This window comes from Cherax quadricarinatus, chromosome 48 (assembly GCF_038502225.1).
Source record: "Cherax quadricarinatus isolate ZL_2023a chromosome 48, ASM3850222v1, whole genome shotgun sequence".
NCBI lineage: Eukaryota > Metazoa > Arthropoda > Malacostraca > Decapoda > Parastacidae > Cherax > Cherax quadricarinatus.
The window spans coordinates 10,998,455-11,010,753 of record NC_091339.1 but is presented as its reverse complement, the minus strand read 5'-3'; the positions used below and the strand labels follow the sequence as shown (position 1 = coordinate 11,010,753).

The 12,299-nt window shown below is 44.1% G+C and overlaps 1 protein-coding gene across 1 annotated transcript in view; it reads left to right on the top strand.

Moving 5' to 3' along the window:
* Positions 1-12,299, top strand: part of LOC138854057 (uncharacterized) — a 72,859-nt gene that overhangs the window by 30,107 nt on the left and 30,453 nt on the right. The window lies entirely within an intron of this gene.

Here is a 12,299-nt window from a genome sequence, read left to right as displayed (position 1 = left end):
GATAAATAAACGCAAATGCGGTATAATGCAATCTTTTACTGACAACGTTTCGCCCACACAGTGGCTTTATCAAGTCACAGACAGATAAGAACACAAGAAAAAAGGAGAACTATCTGGGTGAATAGGACATGTGTATTTATAAGGTGGAGAGTCAGGTCTTCTTCTTATGACCAGAGCTTTGGTAAGAAGGGTAAGGAAGAAGGATGGGTAAGGATAGAATTCTTGGAAAAGAGTGGGAGGGGGGAGAGAGGTAGGATATAAAAGGTAAGTGGCCCAACCACTTTGGTGTAATTTAGAAAGTGTATGTGGAATAATATAATATTCTTGAAGGGGTATAATACTAACCCATCAGAGTCACATAGATATAACAGATACATAAGTACATGACTCTGAATTGGTAGTAAATATACAAGTTGGAATTGCTTTTTTTGCGATTGCACAACGGATATTTAAACGACACTGAAGGCAATAATTTTCTGGCCAGTTCATAAAGAATTACTTGACACATTAGCTTCTTACAAGGTGGTGTCCCGCCATAGTAAATGTAGCATAATTTTAACAGTAGAATATTATACAAGATGTCTCCCTAATTGGGGGCGATGATTTTCTTAGTAAACATAGAAGGGTTCTGGTGTTACCCAATCATCTTCATCTGCAGGGAGGTTGCTCAATATCATTGGTCGATGGTAATCGTCTTTATGGATAAAACGACGGACCCTCTGTGGGAGAGTCATTCTTTGAGTCCTGTGAGGAGGAGTGTTGATGATATGATCTGTGGTATTTTCAACTTGGAGAGGATGTTCTCTATCTGGCATGTAGAGTTCTTGCAATGTATAGAGTTGTTTCTTCTTCAGGGTGTCAAGGCGTACATTTAAGGCAGTTATATCTTGTACATGTAAATCTGCCATTTTAACTCTGTCTCTCCTCCTGGTATCCGTAATGAAGCGGAGAGCTCTATTCTGGACCCGTTGTAACCGTAGCATGTTGGTCTTTGTTGTTAATGACATTGGGACACATGGGCATTCGAGTATAGGTCTTATTATCATTTTATACAAATTTTTTTGACATGTGGAGGGGCTTGATTAAATCTAAACAGACTGTTAAGACCGACTTTGGCTATGTTGATCTTTTTATTTACATGAGATGTTGAGTGGAGTAGCCTGTATATTTCATATCCCAAGATCTTGTTAGGGTTTCTAATGGCTACAAGTGTACCTCTGATGTAGTTAACTCCCTTATCTTCGATGGTTGATGCAAAAATCCTATCGTGCTAACAAGGACTTTGTCAGGATTAGTCGTAATTCTCCATTTCTTTTCCCAATTAGATGTTCGACGAAGTTCAATATTCATTTTTTCTATGACTCTCTCATACTTGTATTTTTCTGTTACCGGAGTTGACGAGACGACATGGATAACATCATCTGCAAATTGCGTTATAATTGTATCATTAAACTCTGGTTGAGGAAGGTCATTCACATAAATGTTAAATAGAATTGGACTAAGACAAGAACCTTGTGGGACACCAGCCGTCGGTATAAAAGGCTCTGTCGACCTGCCGTGAAAGGTGGGAATGAGTTTTCTTTGAGTTAAGAAGTTATATATTAATCTGAGAAAGGTCCAGTTATGGTCTGGTAGATCAATAAGTTTGTATATAAGACCATCATGCCATAAGCTATCAAAAGCTGTATGAACATCTCTGGTGGCAATTAGGGCAAGATTGCCCTGATGTTTTAGACTTGCTACTGCATCGAAAATAATATTTATCGCATGATGGGTACCTCTGTGTGTTCTAAAGCCAAATTGTTTTTCAGTAAAAAGGTGATTAAACTTCATATAGTAGTTCAATCTGTTGGAAATGATCTTCTCAAGAACTTTTCCAGTGACTTCAAGTAAAGATATAGGTCTATAGTTCCATGATTGATGGATGTCTTTATTGGGCTTAGCAAGAAAGATCATCCTAGCAGTCTTAAAAAAACTGGAAAATGTCCTGAGACCAAGATGGCATTAAAGATATTAACCAAAGACTGTTTACAATTTCTGGGTAGGAACTTTATTTGTTTCATTGTTATTCCAGAGAGACCAGGGGCTCTATTTCACATTCTTCCAATAACCTGACTCATCTCGAGTAATGTAATAGGTCTAGTAAGCGGGTGGGCGTCTTCAAGAGTTGATGTATCGATAGAAGGTAGTGGTTGTAGATCATCTAAGTTCTCATCTCTCCATTCATTTACCAACTGATAGTGATTATTGTTAAATCGACGACTGTTATTGTGGGAGAGAATTTTCTCCCATACATCACCCATCAAATTAGCCTGGTCCTGTGGATCATCAAGTTTAATCTCAACATCTTCATCATCATCAGTGAAGGTATGAATTAGGTAGTTAGGAGCCTTGTGCTTTGCCCCTAAAAGTTGTCGGATCTTACTCCAAAATTTTGCTGGCTCACGTTTATACTGATTAGCTTGGAGAACTAGCAGTTTCCATAAGTCACGTTTGTGATGACTAATCATGTTAATTAATTCTTGCCTCAATCTGTGCAATGTAGCTACTGGTGGTTGTCGCGTTTGAAGATGCCTTCGACATTCTGTTTGATAATTTCTCAAAGCGTCTCTAATTTCCCTCGTAGGTTTATATTGTTGGTAGATCTTTGTGGAAGCTAATTGACAGGTTGCATTAGTAGCATCAATTATTCGATTGTGAAGGGACCTGATCGCGTCGTCAATTGCAGTGGAAGGTAGATTTTCCAACGACACAATTTCATCGTCACCCAGAAATGCCCTGAAGGGGTCAAATCCTAGGGTGTTGAGATTGGGTTTAGGAGGTACAGGTATTCTAAATGGAGAAGTTTGTAGTTGTATTAAAACAGGGATATGGTCAGATCCTACGTTTCCACCAGGAGAGATACGACAATGAAAGAGGTCACAGTCTCTGTTTGTCAGGACTATATCTGGTGTCCCTGGATGAGGACCAATATACGATTTAAAGAATGGGCCTTGAAATGACAAGTTTCTGGCTGTCATGATATTAAATAGTTGTTTTCCTTTCAAGTCACCCAGTGGATTACCAGCTCCACAGTTGAAGAGGGCAGGGCGATGAGCATTAAAATCTCCCACTAGAATTGTTGGAATATTTCTGCTTAATATCCTATGTAGAGGAATGGACTCTATATATTGTTGTCTCGGGGGAAAATATCCAGTTGCTATCACTAGTTGGCCATGAGACGTCATCATTTCTATTGCAAGAATGTTATCTTCATCAACATGAATATTTTTAAATGCAAGGCCTAATTTAACTAAGATGGCTACGCCGCTATAGGGTCCTCTCGATTTCTCCACAGTAGAGTAACCACGTAATTTAATATGCTGATCAACTCTCGCAGCTGTCTCATTCAAGAGTATAACATCGAGATTGTAATTATGTAGTTCAACTTCAAGGAGGTAACGGTTATTAAAGAAATGTTGAACATTAAGTTGGAAAATTGTAATCCCCATTATTTCTTGCACTTCGCACGTGTACTGCGGTCTGAACGTCTGCAAGTAATGTGTTGTTTGGTATACACACTATCCCTGCTGGACTCGTCAAGGGAAGGAGGGAAGTTCTGAGTAGTTGCAAGTGTATTAAAAATGTCACCATCCTCTCTAGAAGTGGTAATATTAACAGAATCATTAGTCATTAGAGTCATCATCATAAAACTGAGGTGTGATAGTCCCAGTTTCAGGAAGCAGAGGCTCGTGAGAGTTAATGGGAGACTGTGGAGGCTCCAAAGGAAAATTTTGTAGGTCTGGTGAATTATCCTGGGAAAGTTCCTGTTCAACAGGATTGGCTGCAATAGCGGAAGAGTAAGCATCAATCTCTGGGGCATCATTAGGGTCAGGTATTGACTCATCGGTTTGAGGGGAGTTGACCATCTGGGTATGCGAGGTGGGTGATCCCTGGACAAGGGATGACTTAGGCTTATTTGTAGAAGTACAGTATGGTACATACTTCTTGTTATGAGAAGGCTGGGCCATAATAACCTTGACATTATCTGGGATAGTAATGGGAGTGATCCCATTAGCCATTAACAAATCATTTAAAATCTTAGAGCAGAGTTGAATGTTACCACCTGCTATGCCTTTGGCCATCATATACATTAGTTGTGCTCTCGTCATATCCCCGGCTGAGGATACTGAGACATGGGAGATGAGACTGAACCTTGTTGTTGCGTTTGTGTATGTTGTAGGTGAGGGTTAGATTGGGGCACTCCAAGAGGGGCAGAATTCCAAACATTGGAACCAGTGGAAGAGACCTGAGGAGTCCCACTAGATCCAGGCAAAGCTGGGAAGGAAGTTTGGGACATTGTTGGAGGTGCCTCGGGAGTGTTCTTCTTAGAATTGGACAGTTTCTTAGCTTCTAGAAGTTTCTGCATTTCCTTTTTCCTCTCGGGACAGATAGCAGAAACAGCATGATGCTTTCCACTGCAGAGTACACATTGGGTTTAGTTTTGTTATTACAATTTTTAAAAGAATGTTGCCCAGAGCATATGCTGCAAATTAGCATATGCATTTGTTGGTGGTATGACCAAATGCGTAACATTTGGAACATTGTGTAACACTGGCAAACCGCTCAAGAGAGATTTGGTCAGGTGTACATCTGGTGCCAAAACATTTGAAGCCATTTTGACACACTAGTTTGGCTTCTTCAGGTGTCTCAAGTATTAACTTTAATGTTTCCTGGTTGTTGCCAGGTTTAGAAAATTTATGTGCTTGGACAGCATGAAATTCTGAATTCTCTGCATTAAAGTCAGCAAGAAGTTCATTCACTGTGCTATCTCTCATGATGCTGTTAATTCTGGCAACAAACACAGTTCGCTGAGCTTGATAGCTTTCAGGTGCAATTGGGTGGATACCAAAAGTCTTCAATTTGTCCAGGACGTCCTGCTTAAGTAGTTGAAGTAACTCTTCTTCAGAAGAGAGGAGAAGTACTACCCCAGCGAGAGTTGCAAAAACATCCATTGGAGCAACAGTTGAATTTGAGCAAATGCATGCTAGAATTTCTTTTCTCGATTTTTGGTTGTCATCAACCCGTAATCTGACTCTTATCCGCGCCATGATGTCCAGGAAGGTACATCTGGCACATAAGTTACTTTAACAAAAAGGGTCTTTCCTTAGTGTTAGTCTAACATCCTATTTCAGCTGACTTATGAAGGTCAGCCCCTAAGATAGCCTACCCTCGAGTGGTGAAGAGGACAGGGCCCAAGGCAAAGATCGGCCGAATTTTAAAAAACCACACGGGCTACCGGATGGTCAAAATGCCTTGTGTTAACTCGCCAAAGCGAAGTTGCCGAAAAAGAAGAAGATAGGAAAGTCAGAAGGATAGCAATGTATGTAGTGTGTGGGCCAGTGTTGATGTTTGGGTGGGGGAAGGATGGGGGAAGGATGGGAGGATGAGGAAGAGAGGGGTGAACAAGCAAGCAAGTCACCGCCTTACCCTCTTGATGGGATGGTGCCCGAAGTAACTGCAAGCAAGTTTCCTCTCAGCTCTGGTAAAGAAATACTCAGGATAATCCAAGAAAAATCTTGAGTAACAGTGTTCAGAGTTGCTCTGCTCGAGAATTACTCAGGATAACTGAAGAGCAGGAACGACGACGTCTTCTCTCCACGACGGCTGGGCGGCTTCCTGTGTCTGTGTCCCGTGTCTGTCTGTCGAGAGTCAGGTGGAGAATGCTAATTATTATTTTTATAGTTAGTTTAATATCTTTATTATGCACCCCATACCCATCCTGTGGGGGGTAGTCAAAAGATTACAGAAGTACATAATGGGTCCAGGGACTGGGCCTCAAAGTTTTGATAGCTGAGCAAGTTACAAAAGGTAATGAACTCACAATTTACAAAGGTAATAAAGTCTTAATTTACAAAGGTAATGAACTCCAGGTAGGTCTGGTCACAATCATGACAAGTTACAAAGGTATTTACAGGTTACAGAGGTACGTAATGGGTCCTGAGAAAGTGCTTATCCAGTAATGTTCTTTAAAGTATCTGAGGATTAGAGTATATGAGGAAGACACAATAATACAATCAGGATTAATCTGATCAAATAGAAGCTAGCTCTAATTCCTCTAATTCCTTGAATTGCGAGCTCTTGCTAATTTAGTGTGCTTCTGTGAATATCAAAATAAGTATATATATTTCGGTCGCTGCAGAGACCAGGAAGTTTCCCCAATGTTGCATTACCCCAGCCTCCTGTACTGCAATGTTGCATTACCCCAGCCTCCTGTACTGCAATGTTGCATTACCCCAGCCTCCTGTACTGCAATGTTGCATTACCCCAGCCTCCTGTACTGCAATGATGCATTGCCCCAGCCTCCTGTACTGCAATGTTGCATTACCCCAGCCTCCTGCACTGCAATGTTGCATTACCCCAGCCTCCTGTACTGCAATGTTGCATTACCCCAGCCTCCTGTACTGCAATGTTGCATTACCCCAGCCTCCTGTACTGCAATGTTGCATTACCCCAGCCTCCTGTACTGCAATGTTGCATTACCCCAGCCTCCTGTACTGCAATGTTGCATTACCCCAGCCTCCTGTACTGCAATGTTGCATTACCCCAGCCTCCTGTACTGCAATGTTGCATTATCCCAGCCTCCTGCACTGCAATGTTGCATTACCCCAGCCTCCTGCACTGCAATGTTGCATTATCCCAGCCTCCTGCGCTGCAATGTTGCATTACCCCAGCCTCCTGTACTGCAATGTTGCATAACCCCAGCCTTCTGCACTGCAATGTTGCATTACCCCAGCCTCCTACGCTGCAATGTTGCATTACCCCAGCCTCCTGTACTGCAATGTTGCATTACCCCAGCCTCCTGTACTGCAATGTTGCATTACCCCAGCCTCCTGTACTGCAATGTTGCATTACCCCAGCCTCCTGTACTGCAATGTTGCATTACCCCAGCCTCCTGCACTGCAATGTTGCATTACCTCAGCCTCCTGTACTGCAATGTTACATTACCCCAGCCTCCTGCACTGCAATGTTGCATTACCCCAGCCTCCTGTACTGCAATGTTGCATTACCCCAGCCTCCTGCACTGCAATGTTGCATTACCCCAGCCTCCTGCACTGCAATGTTGCATTACCCCAGCCTCCTGCACTGCAATGTTACATTACCCCAGCCTCCTGTACTGCAATGTTGTATTACCCCAGCCTCCTACACTGCAACGTTGCATTACCCCAGCCTCCTGTACTGCAATGTTGCATGACCCCAGTCTCCTGTACTGCAATGTTGCATTACCCCAGTCTCCTGTACTGCAATGTTGCATTACCCCAGCCTCCTGTACTGCAATGTTGCATTAACCCAGCCTCCTGTACTGCAATGTTGCATTACCCCAGTCTCCTGTACTGCAATGTTGCATTACCCCAGCCTCCTGTACTGCAATGTTGCATTACCCCAGTCTCCTGTACTGCAATGTTGCATTACCCCAGTCTCCTGTACTGCAATGTTGCATTACCCCAGCCTCCTGTACTGCAATGTTGCATGACCCCAGCCTCCTGAACTGCAATGCTGCATTACCCCAGCCTCCTGTACTGCAATGTTGCATTACCCCAGCCTCCTGCACTGCAATGTTGCATCACCACAGCCTCCCGTAGTGCAATGTTGCATTACCCCAGCCTCCTGCACTGCAATGTTGCATTACCCCAGCCTCCTGCACTGCAATGTTGCATTACCCCAGCCTCCTGTACTGCAATGTTGCATTACCCCAGCCTCCTGCACTGCAATGTTGCATTACCCCAGACTCCTGTACTGCAATGTTGCATTACCCCAGCCTCCTGTACTGAAATGTTGCATTACCCCAGCCTCCTGCACTGCAATGTTGCATTACCCCAGCCTCCTGCACTGCAATGTTGCATTACCCCAGCCGCCTTCTCTGCAATGTTGCATTACCCCAGCCTCCTGTACTGCAATGTTGCATTACCCCAGCCTCCTGTACTGCAATGTTGCATTACCCCAGCCTCCTGCACTGCAATGTTGCATTATCCCAGCCTCCTGTACTGCAATGTTGCATTACCCCAGCCTCCTGTACTGCAATGTTGCATTACCCCAGCCTCCTGCACTGCAATGTTGCATTACCCCAGCCTCCTGTACGGCAATGTTGCATTATCCCAGCCTCCTGTACTGCAATGTTGCATTACCCCAGCCTCCTGTACTGCAATGTTGCATTACCCCAGCCTCCTGTACTGCAATGTTGCATTACCCCAGCCTCCTGTACTGCAATGTTGCATTACCCCCAGCCTGCTGTACTGCAATGTTGCATTACCCCAGCCTCTACTGCAATGTTGCATTACCCCAGCCTCCTGCACTGCAATGTTGCATTATCCCAGCCTCCTGTACTGCAATGTTGCATTACCCCAGCCTCCTGTACTGCAATGTTGCATTACCCCAGCCTCCTGCACTGCAATCTTGCATTACCCCAGCCTCCTGCACTGCAATATTGCATTACCCCAGCCTCCTGTACTGCAATGTTGCATTACCCCAGCCTCCTGCACTGCAATGTTGCATTACCCCAGCCTCCTGTACGGCAATGTTGCATTATCCCAGCCTCCTGTACTGCAACGTTGCATTACCCCAGCCTCCTGTACTGCAATGTTGCATTACCCCAGCCTCCTGCACTGCAATGTTGCATTACCCCAGCCTCCTGTACTGCAATGTTGCATTACCCCCAGCCTGCTGTACTGCAATGTTGCATTACCCCAGCCTCTACTGCAATGTTGCATTACCCCAGCCTCCTGCACTGCAATGTTGCATTATCCCAGCCTCCTGTACTGCAATGTTGCATTACCCCAGCCTCCTGTACTGCAATGTTGCATTACCCCAGCCTCCTGCACTGCAATGTTGCATTACCCCAGCCTCCTGCACTGCAATATTGCATTACCCCAGCCTCCTGTACTGCAATGTTGCATTACCCCAGCCTCCTGCACTGCAATGTTGCATTACCCCAGCCTCCTGTACGGCAATGTTGCATTATCCCAGCCTCCTGTACTGCAACGTTGCATTACCCCAGCCTCCTGTACTGCAATGTTGCATTACCCCAGCCTCCTGCACTGCAATGTTGCATTACCCCAGCCTCCTGTACTGCAATGTTGCATTACCCCCAGCCTGCTGTACTGCAATGTTGCATTACCCCAGCCTCTACTGCAATGTTGCATTACCCCAGCTTCCTGCACTGCAATGTTGCATTATCCCAGCCTCCTGTACTGCAATGTTGCATTACCCCAGCCTCCTGTACTGCAATGTTGCATTACCCCAGCCTCCTGCACTGCAATGTTGCATTACCCCAGCCTCCTGCACTGCAATATTGCATTACCCCAGCCTCCTGTACTGCAATGTTGCATTACCCCAGCCTCCTGCACTGCAATGTTGCATTACCCCAGCCTCCTGTACTGCAATGTTGCATTACCCCAGCCTCCTGCACTGCAATGTTGCATTACCCCAGCCTCCTGCACTGCAATGTTGCATTACCCCAGCCTCCTGTACTGCAATGTTGCATTACCCCAGCCTCCTGCACTGCAATGTTGCATGACCCCAGCCTCCTGTACTGCAACGTTGCATTACCCAGCCTCCTGTACTGCAATGTTGCATTATCCCAGCCTCCTGCACTGCAATGTTGCATTACCCCAGCCTGATGCACTGCAATGTTGCATTACCCCAGCCTCCTGCACTGCAATGTTGCATTACCCCAGCCTCCTGTACTGCAATGTTGCATTACCCCAGCCTCCTGCACTGCAATGTTGCATTACCCCAGCCTCCTGCACTGCAATGTTGCATTACCCCAGCCTCCTGTACTGCAATGTTGCATTACCCCAGCCTCCTGTACTGCAATGTTGCATGACCCCCAGCCTCCTGTACTGCAATGTTGCATTACCCAGCCTCCTGCACTGCAATGTTGCATTACCCCAGCCTGATGCACTGCAATGTTGCATTACCCAAGCCTCCTGTACTGCAATGTTGCATTACCCCAGCCTCCTGTACTGCAATGTTGCATTACCCCAGCCTCCTGTATTGCAATGTTGCATTACCCCCAGCCTCCTGTACTGCAATGTTGCATTACCCCAGCCTCCTGTACTGCAATGTTGCATTACCCCAGCCTCTGCACTACAATGTTGCATTACCCCAGCCTCCTGCACTGCAATGTTGCATTACCCCAGCCTCCTGTACTGCAATGTTCCATTACCCCAGCCTCCTGCACTGCAATGTTGCATTACCCCAGCCTCCTGTACTGCAATGTTGCATTACCCCAGCCTCTGCACTACAATGTTGCATTACCCCAGCCTCCTGCACTGCAATGTTGCATTACCCCAGCCTCCTGTACTGCAATGTTCCATTACCCCAGCCTCCTGCACTGCAATGTTGCATTACCCCAGCCTCCTGTACTGCAATGTACGTGATAGGAATAGTGCAGAATGCCACATAAGTTTCTTTTACAGTAATGTACTAGCACTGAAGATCTGAAATGGATCAGAAGACATTCACAAGTCAGTATGTCAAATTAGAATATTTACACCTCAGATCTAATTCTAACAATCCAATTAGACACACTAGCATTCAAGAGAAACTGATGAGGTATTCTTTTGTTCTCAGAAAGACCAATATCCTGAAACACGTAAGCATACCACGGTTCAAGCTGCTCAAAATTTGCATTATCTGTTACCAGCGTTAAGGGGTACATAACAGGCCTACTGCCCAACAGAGGACAAAATCAGCTCAAACATTTAAGGTTTGGTATAAACCTTGTTAATAGACACTGACAAATTGGTTTAGAAACACATGTTAGCAAACACTAGAACATATTTGTATCATAGTGTTTGCTCACGTATCTTTCTAAACCAGTTTAACGTTTAAGAAAATTTTATTTAATTTTTTAGCAATGGTCTGGAGGGCACCAGATGTTACGTGCTCATGAAATATACTTTCTAGATTTAACCGACAATAACCCAATAAATTGACTTATTTCTGATCAGAAAAGACGTTCTCTTGTTAATTTATGAAAATCAGTTCGACTAATAAAATTGACATATCTAAACTTAACAGAAAAGTCATTCAAGGCGAAGCTTCTTCCAAGGAAAATGCTTCACCACTAAAAGTTTCAAGCCTACCAAAAGATGCATTCTCCAGTCAATGTACAGAATCCAATAAATTTTGCACATACACAGCCTAAAGAAAAAACACTTCCTCTGTTTTATTAAATGGATCAGCCATTAAAGATTTCTATCATTCATAGATGTTTTATTTTAATCAGGGAAAAGCGTTAAGCCTGTAAGGGTCATAGAGCGCCTTTGAAATCTGAGGCATTCATATTCGATTCAAGGAAGTGGAGTATAAGCCCAGTTCCCTAGATCAAGAGTCATCAATATCAAGGCACCCCCGAGGTCTACTTTAATTACTTAATTCAAAATAATAATATATCATTTCGAGAACAAATGTGGTAAAATGGCGCCCACAAACTGCATTATCAGTACCAACCTTCTAAGTAGGAAACACCAGTGTTGAATTTTGAAGCTGATCTGAAGAGACTTTCTAAATTTATTGCGATGAACCCAAATTTCGGAAATGGCCTACATAAAACTGAGCAGAAGGCTCCTAGACACGCCAGTTGTTCCATGAACCTATAACTAGTTTTAGCTGACCAGGTTTAAAAAATAGAAGCTGATAGTTGAAGTTGAAACGTTAAAGGCTTCTCATATTAACTAAATGAAAATGAAAACTTGGAAGAAAAAGAGAAAAAAACTCGGTGAACCAATAAAGGTCTCTTCTCAGGCATAACTAATAAACGTAAAGTGAAACAAGAGATTCTTGAGCATGTTGTGTTTTGGCTCTTTGGATATCCAGCAATACTGATTATATATTGTAGCCCAAGAACATGTAAGAATGTCTCAAGGGGTCTTTAAATGAGACAACTTTACACATAGTAGGAGACAGAATTTAACCAAAAACTGTGAGTGTTAAGAAGCACTAATGACTCGGGATGAGGTGAAGCAGCAGTATTCTGTCTCAGTCCCGTGTTCACCGCTGGTGAGACAGTATCTGTCACAGGCTGAGTAGACTCAGGTAGCAGTGATAGGAAGGTAAGCTAGCAGTTGTTCCACAGCAATGATGAGGCTCACATAGTGTAAGCTAGACTTGCTTCCCCAGATGGAGCATTTGATGAGTAAAGCTTACACCACTGCTCGCTGTACTTCCTTTTCCTCGTAGTTCGGGTGACCCAGTTTGACCCTGTGGGCTGAAGAAAGGCGGTAGAGTAATTATCTAAAGACGAAGTAAATCAGTCA